Raw genomic sequence first — 12,424 nt, forward strand, 5'->3', positions numbered from 1 at the left:
TAGCAGCCATGACTTCCTTCCTTAGAAGGACCCCAGCTCAGCTCTATAGGACTTCACCTCTGAGCTTCTAGTTCTGATAGCCCCAATCTCTTACCCTTGTTCCCCAGCCTTTGCGTGGTAGCTGCTTCTCACAGTTGTTATTTCTTCCTTACCCATGGCCTGTGTTTTGATTTGCCAGCCCCCTAACATCTATGTAACTAGTTCTTTTTGCAAAGTCTTCTTTATGAAATACCTTCGTTGGGTGATTTAGAAAGGATTTATTTTTATTACTGGCCCCCGTGACTAATATGTATGGCCTGGAGATGGTATAGAAAAGACCTTACAGAAGAAGTGGTATTGGAGCTAATTTTTAAAGGATATGTAGGAAAGCTAGAGAAAACTTTATGGACCTTAAGAAGCAAAAATGAGCTAAACCAGGCTAATCAAGTGGCTAATGACTACAGTGATCTACTTCTAACTGCAGTTTTGTAAGACTTCGTTTGAACTAGGAATTCCTCAACCTAAAAAAATAAAGTTCGAGAAGTAATGCCCTAATCCAAAGATATGAATGAAGCTGATTGGGAATATGTCTGTGACCATTATATTCAGTCCTATTACTAATAAAATCCTTTGTGATTCTCATATATGATCCACTTTGATCTTTTCAATAACATTGTAAATTAACCTGTGTAGATATTTTAAATAGGTTTCCCAAAGTCATATAGCTTGTAAGAGACAGATTCCATTAGCATCTGTATTCTAATGTAAAATCCAATGTATTCTTCATACACAGTGTGGCCTTTAATTGCAGACAAAAGCTGTTTGGAGGCAAAAAGGGTTTATAGCCCTGTCAGATCATAGCATGCTCCCAGGTGGTCCTGTAAATACGGGCATGGCATCCTTTTTCATAGTAAGAACTAATATTCATTTGGTACTTACTATTTGCAAGGCATTTTACAAAGTGTTTCTTATGGGTTATGTCATTCAGTTATCACAACTGTTACTCTACTTTAGAGATGAGAAGACTAGGACTTGAAGGTGTTAAATAATTATCACTTAGTTGGTAAGGGACAAAGTCAGAATTTTATAGCAGACATTCTGAATCCAGAGCCCACATGCTTAATCATTATACTCTGTTGTCTCTCGTAAAAAGGTATTCTTGTTTCTTAAATTCCACATATGAGTGAACTAACATAGGGAAAAGAAAAGAGAGGCAAGCCATAAAACAAACTCTTAACTATAGAAAACAACTGAGGGTTGCTGGAGGGGAGATGTGTTGGGGGATGGACTGAATGGATGATGAGTACTAAGGAGGGCACTTGTGATGAGCACTGGATGTTATACGTAAATGATGAATCATTAAATCCTACTCTTGAAACTACTGTAACACTATATGGTAACTAACTAGAATTTAAATAAAAACTTGAAACATTAAAAAAGAAAACAAGAAAGTAAGACTATCTTGTGGGGAAGGATATTTTCATCCTAAATGTCTGAGTGAATAAATAACATTTTTACATTATGAGTTAAAATGGAATGAATGTAGTCATTTGCATGTCACTGTAAGTTTGAAACAAAGTGAATTTGTTAGAGCATTGTAAAGTTGCAAGAAACAATTGGATTCCAACACTAAACTGAAATTATTTTTACTGAAGTATCAAACTTACTAACACTGGAAAATTGAAACTGCCTACATATTAATAACTGATGAAGATACATAAACTTTCATAATTTTCTGAATAACTTTTTTCTTTTGTGAATTTAAAATATGATACCATGGTCAAAAGTAATTTTGTTTAAAGGACTGCTATTATTTTTCAAAGACTTTGATATTATTATATATTTATATACTAAAGTTTGTACCACCCTCCTAGTCTGCTTTGTCCCCCATTTATAGATACTATTGAAAGGAAAAAGCCACTTCACTTTCTCTCACATGATCTGTCCACAATATTTCAATTCCTAAAGAACTAACATTAATTACTTTTTAAAAGCTATTCAATTGTCAACTGAACTGGCAAATAAAATCAGGATAAAATTTGTCACTGCTTTTGTAGTCTACACTGACTTTTGTTAAAAAACTAAAAAACATTTATAGAAAATTTCTTTTTTTTTTTAAATTTTATTATGTTGTTAGTCACCATACAATACATCATTGGTTTTTGATGTGGTGATCCACGACCCATTGTTTTCGTATAACACCCAGTGCTCCATGCAGTACTATAGAAAATTTCTTTTTGAAATACAAACGAATGCCTAATAATTGCGTTAAATAACAATGTAAGTCATGAAAATGTTTTTGATAAAGGTTTTTTAATAGTCATAATATAAACTGTCATATTTGGAATATGTTGATGTGAAAAACTTCAAAAATTGGTTTTGAAGGGCATGAGAATAAAATTAGTTCACTTTATCTGTCCAGGATGTTGACCTTTAAATCAAACCATATCAAGTGACTTTCAGCTACCTTTTCTTCTTCTAAGGGCACTGACAATGCAGCTATTCGGCTTAATAATAGCAAAGTTTGGAAATTGTCATCACTCTTTCTGATCTAAAGTCTAAAGCTTAAGCACTAAGTCAGGCAGTTTCCCACCACAGCTCCTGCAGGACAGCAGGGCTGCCTTGCTTCATTCTTTGGCCGGGATCCCTGAGATGTCTCATTTTGCTGTCTCTCCCAGGACTGTAGGGGCCTCCTCAGCCTCCAGCTATCTGCTTCATTTCTTGCACACTAAGTCTTGCTTTTTCTTTCCTTAGTATTCTGTCTTGACAGAATATTTGGAATACACTCCTGGCCCTGTATCTGACACACTTAAAATCTCTATTCACATTGGCAAAGCTGTTTCTGCTGACTCCTAATCACTTCTCTCAAATCCCTTTTTTCCTTTAGTTCCCTAAATTCAGTTTCAAACATTTTAAGATCACACAATCATATCCAAACATTAATATTAAATATAAATACATATGCTATACAAATATAAGTTTTAAAAATCATTATTTTATAAAATAAGTTATAAATTTGTCTCTAGTCATATTTTTACCTCTAGGTGCAATGATACTTTGGAAAACCCTGCCAAGTCAACGTGTGTGGCTGGAATTCATTTCTTATACTGGCTGCATAATATCCCAGAATAAATTTCACAACTTATTTACCTAATCATTTGTAGATAGGCATTCAAATCCTTTCTAGTTTCAGCCACTGTATAAACTGCTAAAATTAAAAAATTGTTACAGACTGGTTCTCTTGCTTTTAAGGACCAGAAGTCAGTTTTTAAATTTTAATAGACATTTCAATAATATGTTTTATATTTTAGCATATATCATGAGATTGCTTTCACAAAGTGGTGCAATAATTTATCTATCCACTGGTATTTTAGGAGAGCAGTTTCTATCTGTGCCCACAACAGCAGCAGGTCTAATTAATTTTCAGTCTTCTCTTGCAGTCACCTGGCTCCAGGGCAGAGGAAAGGGATCTGCATATCTAACCATTCCTCAGCCCACACATTTTGGGGCCTTCAATTCCTAACTGTTTATGAAGTGGAAATTAGGTTACTTTTCCCACTTTACCCCAAGTCCTGAAAATTTGCTTTCTTTGGTATGTTAAGTCAGGTACTGCACACCCATCTCCCTTTCAGTGTCACCTGGCTTCTTGTCTAATCTTTTGTTATCTGTTATTTGTTTAAAATTATTCACAATTATGATAAGTTTAAAGAATAGGTGCATATGAAGAACGTATTATGGTTTTAAGTCAAACTTTGTGAATCCAGGTTTTATATATGACAAATGGCTACCAACAAATTCTTTTAACAGATGGAAATATTTTATATCATGATTATGGTTGTGGTTACACTATTATATATAATTGTCAAAATTTATCAAGTTGTACACTTAAATTTGGTGAAATTTGCTGACTATAAATTATACCTCAGTAAAGCTGGTCCAAATTTTAAATGCGATGGTAGCATCTGTATCCAGTAATAGTAGATTAGGTATTTCAGATCACCTGCTCCATCAGAAAAAAATACTGAATTAAGTATTCAAAACATGAAATGTACTTTTGTCTTGAAGGCATTTAGCAATCCAGAAGTATAGAATTTTAGTCTTTCCAGTCTCATAGGAGTAGATAAGAAAATGTCACATCCTATATCACATGGGGGGTTTAACAAGAGCCCCCATCTCATACCCTCACACTCTGTAATAATTGTGTGGGTAAGAGTAGACGAGAAGTGGAATCCCCATGTAACCATTTTCAAGTCAACTTGAATTTGGTATTTTTTTTCAGAATGTAGAGAAGAAGAGTGACTCAAATAACCTCAACAATTAAGACATCTATCATTTCAATCTGCATGCACAACCATGGAATCTTTGATAAAGACACTGCCAAATTTGCTTGATAAACACTACTGTCTTTATGGATCCAGATATTTTCTCATCTGTCTGTTAACTGTACAGTGTTGGTTTTGTTTTCAGGATAAATCCTCCTGTGGTCCCCAAATGGGCTCAACATTTCCGGATGTCAAATCCAGAATCAACAACTTCCAGGTCTTCAGAAGTGGAGCAAGTATTCTAACAGAGAGGGAAGGAGGATTGCATGTAGGCAGAATTGAGTGAGTCTGTATGTTTAAGACTTCTGTTTTCTTTATAAAGTAGGAGATAAAGCCACCTGCTGAGAATAAGGAGGGAGGTTATGCAATCAAGGTTCAGAGTTTTCTCTGAACTTCTGAGTTCTATCCAACTTTTGAAATAGTCATTGCGGGGAGTAAGAATGGGAGTTGAACAAAGAAACAGTAGAATAACTGGGTATCGGTGAGGACCCAGTTGAGGTAGGTGATTATGAAGTTACACTGAGAACAATTTGTCATGTTCAGTAATTCTCACTCAGAAAATGAATAGTTGTAATTATCTAGATTGAGGGTATTAGAGGCATGTGCAAAGGAAGAAAAAAGGGGTGAGAGGACTGAGTACTAGAATGACTGAAATGAAGGAGCAGGAAATCTAAGCTGAACGGTGATGTATTAGAGAGAAGTAGCAAGAGCAATGACCTGAGGGCCCACCGAGACACAAGAATGATCACAGAGGGAGCAGTTGAAAGAATAAGCTAGAATAATAGAAGATTGTGCTCAGGAAATACAATGCTTGAATTAGTGTTTCGGTGGCAAAGGAGCTTTTTAAAAATTAATTCTTTATAAAGCATGAAAACATGGATGCATCCCCCTTTAAATGTTAGAGAAAAACCAAAGTTCTTTGATGCAATTGAGTAAAAGCTAAAGCATTTTTGGCTACCCACATCCTATATCCATTTTTTGCAAAGGTAAACCGCAATAACAGTTTGATGTCTATTTCATGTACAAACATACCTAGCCTCAGAGAATATATGTTATTGGTTTGTGTGTATGTACAGAGCTATGTGGCTATGTATTTGTTGTATATACATATCATTCTGCTGCTTGCCTTTTTTCATGTAATGATGTTTTATTTAACAGCCACATCTGGCTTTATTGATACATGGAGCTGCTCTTTATTCCTCTAACTAACTAATAGATCATTTCATTATATGCATATGTTATACTTAATTTTGTCATTTCCTTATTGGGGGTACATCAGTCAGGGTTCAGTTCGGGAAACAAATAGCTGTATGTAGATTAAGCAGGTAGAGATAGCATATAGGGAATTGGGGCTTACAAAATCATTAGAAAGGCTAAAAAGAGAGGGTTCTCAGTGGGCCCTTCAGGAATATCTTCCGAAACAGTACAGGATTGACTGACTCATGTAGCTGTTACCTCTGAGACCACCTCTGAAGCTGTACCAAAATCAAAATGCCAACCCTCCTTCTGCCCCTTCCTCCACAACCTCCCCTCGACACCCAGGAAGCTGGGGAATGGATCCTGGAATGCTCTGCTCTGGGAACAGTCAATCAACCAAGCAGAGCAAAAGCAAAAAGACTGTTCATTTCTACCACCTCGCTGACCTTTGGAAATTACCAAGTAAAAGCAAGAAGATGATGTCCACCTCACTTGCAAATGCCATATGAATGCATCTAAGTGGTTGATCCAGTTTGTACCCAGAGCCCTAGCTGCAATAGTGTCTGGAAAATAAAGTTCTTAGTGTTCCAAATTTGAAGAAGAGGTGGTAAAATGAAACCTGAATGAGCAAATTCAAAATATCTAACCCAGAAGAAAGGCACTGGAATTATGTCCAATTCTTTGCAATTGCAAAAATGCTGTAATGAGCATTCCCGATTGTGTCCCCCGTCTTTATCTAGAGAAAAGACCTATAGTTGGAATTTCTGAGTCAAAGGTATTGTGTTAGTTAGCTCAGGCTGCCAAAATGATACCACAAGCTGAGTGATATAACAGAAATGTATTTTCTCACGGTTCTGGAGGCCAGAAGTCCAAGATCAAGGTGCTGTAAGGATTTTGGTTTCTTGCGAGACCTCTCGTCCTGGCTTGTAGATAGCGTCTTTCTCATTTCCTAAGTGGTTTTTCCTCTGTGCCCATGTGGAGACAGAGAATACTTTGGAGTCTTTTCCTCCTTTTATAAGGACACCAGTCTTATCAGATTAGGGCCGCACACTTGTGACCGCATTTAACCTTTATTACATCTTGACAGGTCCTATTTTCAAATACAGTCATGTGGTGGGGGGGGGAACACAATTTAGCCATAACATCTATGTACAATTTTTATTTGATAAATATCACCAAATTGCTCTCCAAAGAAGTTTTACCGAATTTATCAAATTCTCCAAGCAATAAAATTTGGAAAAGTAAACTTTGAGATCTTGCACAATCATATAAATTAAAAACTGGAACTTACTGTGAATTTTATCTGTATCTTTTATCTTTGCATGAGTGTCTTTTTATAGGCTTAAAATCATATTTTATATATATATATATATATAAAATAAAATTTGTGTGTATGTGTGTGGGTGTGTGGGTGTGACAGTAGAAATGACTGAGTCGAAATGGACAAGAAAACCTTTAGAGTTGAAGAAGAAAAGGGACTTATAGGTCATCACATGGAATGGATTTACTCAGGATGAGTGTAGGATTCTGAGTATAAAGAAAGGCAGTGGACCTGATGCCAAAAATGTTATATATTAAAAGGAGCAATGGAGAAGTAAGTAGATGGTGTTATCAAGAACAGGGAGAGTATATCCAAATGGCAAACACCTCAGGGGAGTTTGATATGCAAGATCACCATAGCGAACAAATACTCTTTAGATTCTTCGGAAAGATGGTATGCCAGGGTTTCTACCTTCAAAGGCTGTATGGTCAGGTGGTTCACCCATATTGTCACAACTAAATCATTCTTTGGATGTAGCTAGTTGAAAGAGAGAGAAACTTTTTACTTTAGGTTTCTACATATAAAATTCTCATTATCTTTTTAAAATAAAACAAAACAAGACAGTTTTACTTTGTAAGATCAAACTTCTATAAAACATGTTTGAAGCAATATTCCATCTTATAATGACAACTGCAGTGTTTTCAAGAGGAGATGGCTGAGGTTAAAACTGGTGTTTCATACTTAAGAACATTCAAAACTCTTGCCTCTGTTCTCAAAGTATATTAAATATTCACCGCACATTTTCTTTTTCCTGAAGGTATTAAATGTGGGAGTTTTAATGTACTTCTTTGTCTTTTTTATATATTTGTTTTGCATCATCATTATTTATAACCCAGTAGGAATTTTAAAGAGTTGATTTTTTAAATAAGAACACTTTAATTTTCTTAAACTGTATTTAATGTAGATCTTTTAAAATATTTCTCCAGGCCAAAGTGTCGATCCTAAGTTCTGATACTAAGGAAATTGCTTGACAAGTTCCTTTTTGAAATAAAAACACAATTTTAATTAAGAAAAATCAGAGAAATAGAAGATTATCCTGGGATCATGCCACATTATAAAACTCATGTCTTCCAAAGTCTGTATCATAATGAAAAGGGGTGGAAACCACTCTTGTCTGAGCAATTTTTTTGACTTTGTGTTATTCACAGAAAGTAAGCATTTGAGACAACTTCCGGAATAGCTGCATGAGGAGCTCTGCAGACCTGCTCCCCTGACTCCCGAGAGACAACCATAAATGGTAACTGACCTTAGGGCATGTAGGAAATGTAGAAACATTTATTCAAGAAAATCTAAAATCTGTCAGAACAGTGAGAGTCTGTTGCACTTGAGACACAACCTGCTCTCTCTCTTTTCTCCCTCCCAGCTCATGGTGATGGAAACTCTACTCTAGGTGAGTGTGTACCTCACCTAGATTTCTCTTCCCCCAGCTATAGTTAAGAGCTTGAGTATCTCCCTGGGAGGGACAGGCCACCAGCATTTCCATTCCTCCCCTTCCCTTGCTCATGTTCCAGAGGTTAAATCTGAGGTGAGTGCAGTCAATGTATGGGGGTCCTTCCCTCCACCCAGCTCCCACACATAGGGTGGAGGCTCTACTGTAGGCATTATAGGCCAAGAATACAAGAATATTCGGCTGTGATAATCCTCCTGTCCTCAGTAATAGGACAGAAGTTTCAACCCAGGAGGACAAACTTGCTGGGCCGTGAAGTGCTCAGGCATTTGGTCAAACATTGTTCTGTGTGTGTCTGTGTGTTGTTTCTGGATGAGATTCACATTCAAATTCATAGACTGAGTAAAGTAGATTGCCCTCTCTAATGTGGATGGGCCTCATCTCATCAGTTGAAGGCCTGAATAGAACAAAAAGACTAAGTAAGAGGGAAATCCTCCCAGTGGGCAGAACTTCAAGCAGTGCAGCTGATCATTCATTTTGCTTGGAAGGAGCAATGGCCAGGGATGTGATTATATTTCAATTCATTGCCTCTGGCTAGTGGTTTAGCTAAATGGTCAGGGACTTAGAAGAAATTTGATTAGATTATTGATGACAAAGAAATTTGGGGAGAAGATATGTAGCTAGACATCTCTGAATGGGCAAATGACGTAAAGATATTTGAATCCTGTATAAATGCTCAACAAATGGTGACCTTAGCAGAGGAAGTTTTAACAATCAAATGGACAGGATGACCATTCTGTAGTTACCAGTCAGCCTCTTTCTTCGGTCACACTTGTCACCAAGGAGAAATTGGACTGCTACTCCACAAAGGAGGTAAGGAAGAGTATATGTGGAATACAGGAGATCCCTTAAGACATCTCATCATTGCCATGCTGTGATTAAGATCAATGTCAAACTACAGCAACCCAAATGAGGCAGGACTAGTCATGGCCCAAACTCTTCAGGAATGAAGGTTTGGGTTGCTCCATCACATAAAGAACTATGACTAGCTGGGGTGCTTGCTGAAGGCAAAAGGAATACAGAATGAGTAATAGAAGATGGTTGTTATAAGTATCAGCTATGACCACATCATCTATTACAGAAATGAGGACTCTAATCGTCATGAGTATTTCATCCTTATTCCTTATTTTGTTATGGATATATTTCTGTATGTGTGTATGTGTGTGCATGTATATACACATATGAAAGGAACAAAGATGTTTGCCATTTCTTTCCTCTCTTATTCCCTTATCATGTAACATAAGATGTATTAACTTTATATTATAGTAGTTAAGCAGTGTTAGTTTTACATCATAGTATTTAGGTCATGGAATATCAAGGAAAAGAGTAAACATCACCCAAGAACTTTACCTCTTCTTCCAGGAGAGGGGCATTTTTTTTTTTATTATGTTATGTTAATCACCATACATCACATCATTAGTTTTTGATGTAGTGTTCCATGATTCATTGTTTGCATGTAACACCCAGTGCTCCATGCAGAACATGCCCTCTTTAATACCCATCACCAGGCTAACCCATCCTCCCAACCCCCTCCCCTCTAGAACCCTCAGTTTGTTTTTCAGAGTCCATCGTCTCTCATGGTTCATCTCCCCCTCCAATTTCCCCCACTTCATTCTTCCCCTCCTGCTATCTTCTTCTTTTTTTTTTAACATATAATGTATTATTTGTTTCAGAGGTACAGATCTGTGATTCAACAGTCTTGCACAATTCACAGTGCTCAACATAGCACATTTCTTTCCTCTCTTATTCCCTTATCATATAACATAAGATGTATTGACTTTATGTCATAGTAGTTAAGCATTGTTAGTTTTGCATCATAGTATTTAGGTCATGGAATATCAAGGAAAAGAGTAAACATCACCCAAGAACTTTACGTCTTCTTCCAGGACAGGGGCATTTTTGGTTGTATGCAAGATAGTTATATCATGCTGGGTGGCATTATGACCTTGTTATTTCTTGATTTGGATATGAAGTATGGCTTAAAGAGATGTGAATTGGGGGACACTTGGGTGGCTCAGTCAGTTAAGTGTCTGCCTTCAGCTCAGGTCATGATCCCAGGGTTCTGGGATAGAGCATGTATCGGGCGCCCTGCTGAGTGGGGAGCATGCTTCTCCCTCTCCCTCTGCCCCTCCCCTCCACTTGTGTGCTCTCTCTCTCTAATAAATAAATAAAATCTTAAAAAAAAAGAGAGGGATGTGAATGGGTGCCAAATTGACAAGGAGTGAACTTGTGATGGTTAATTTTATGTGTCCAGCTGACTGGGCTATGGCGTGTCTAGATGTTAACTTTAACATTATTCTGGATGTTTCTGTGAGGGTGTTTCTGGATGAGATTACATTTTTTTTTTTAAAGATTTTATTTATTTATTCATGAGAGACAGAGAGAGAGACAGAGGCAGAGGGAGAAGCAGGCTCCCCGCGGAGCAGGGAGCCCCATGCGGGACTCGATCCCAGGACCCCGGGATCATGACCTGAGCCGAAGGCAGACGCTTAACCGACTGAGCCACCCAGGCGTCCCATGGATGAGATTACATTTGAATTGGTATACTGAGTAAAGCAGATTGCTCTCCCTAATGTGAGTAGGTCTTATCCAATCAGTTGAAGGACTTAAAAAAAAAAAAAAAAAAGGTTGAGTAAGATGGAACTCCTGCCTGACAGTCTTCAAGCTGGGACACTGGCTTTTTCCTGCTTTTGGACTTGAACTGGAATGCTGGTTCTTTCTGTGTCTTGAGCCTGTTGATCTTCAGACTGGAACTACACCAGGGGCTCTTCTGGAACTCCACTGTGCTGACAGCAGATCTTAAGGCTTGTCAGCTTCCATAACTGTGTAGCCAATTACTCATTATATAATTGGTTCTGTTCCTCTGGAGAACCCTGACTAATACAGCAAGCAAATGAAATAAAAGGCAACTATACTGGAAACAAAGATGTGAAACTATCACAATTTGAAGATTACTTGATTGTGCATATTGGAGATCTTGAAGAATTCACTAAAAAATATTAAACCGAATAATCAAGTTAAGCAAGGTTATAAGGCACCAGATCAAAATAAAAAGAACTTGGGTGCCTGGGTGGTTCAGTTAAGCATCTGACTCTTGATTTCGGCTCAGGTCATGATCTCAGGGTTGTGCGATCAAGTCCAGCATCAGGCTCTGTGCTGAGCATGGAGCCTTCTTAAGATTTTCTCTCTCCCTCTCCCTCTCAAAATAAGTAAGTAAATAAATAAAAATTAAAATAAATAAATAAATTAAGTAAAAAACCCAATCATAATTCTATACAATAGCAATGAAAAATCTGTAAATAAAATTAAGAACATAATTCCATTTATGGTAGTATAATAAAGAATAAAATATCTAGAAGTAAATTTAATAAGAGAAATGCAAACTTACTGCTAAAAACTATTAAACATTTTCAAAGAAATTAAAGAAGACTTAAATAAATGGAAAGACACTCCATGTTCATGGATAGATTTAATACTATTATATGCTTCCACTTATATGAAATGTGCAGAACTAGGCAAATCCATAGTGACAAAAAGTACATTAGTAGTTGCCATGGGCTGGGGGCTGGGGATAAATGGGAGTGCTTGCTAATGGGTGTAGGGGCTTCTTTTTGGGAGTGATGGAAATGTCCAATATGTGAATATATAAAAACCATTGACTTTTATAATTTAAATGGGTGCATTATATGGTATATGAATTATATCTCAATAAAGCTATTAATTTGTAAAAAGAGAAAGAAAATATCTAAGTCTCACTTTTAAGATACGGCATCTCTATGTTCCATAACTCCTTCATTTAAAAGCATTACCAAGCACATGAGGCACCTGGGTGGCTCAGTGAGTTAAGCGTCTGACTCTTGATTTCAGCTCAGATCACAATCACAGGACCCTGAGATCAAGCCCTGCCTCGGGCTCTGTACACAGTGGGGAGTCAGCTTGAGATTCTCTCCTTCTGCCCCTCCCCCCACTTGTTCTTGCACTCTCTTTCTCTCTCTCTCTCTAAAATAAATAAATAAATCTTTTAAAAAATTACCAAGGACATATAACTTATTGGAAAATTTTTTCTGAAGTTAACTTAAAGCAAATATCTTCAAATGAACTTTTCTTCTAGAATTAAAATGAACTGGAGATAAATTCCCATTGTACTAGGTACCACTT

The sequence above is a fragment of the Leptonychotes weddellii genome, chromosome 4 (genome assembly GCF_054177405.1).
Source record: "Leptonychotes weddellii isolate Sample4059 chromosome 4, ASM5417740v2, whole genome shotgun sequence".
Classification (NCBI taxonomy): domain Eukaryota; kingdom Metazoa; phylum Chordata; class Mammalia; order Carnivora; family Phocidae; genus Leptonychotes; species Leptonychotes weddellii.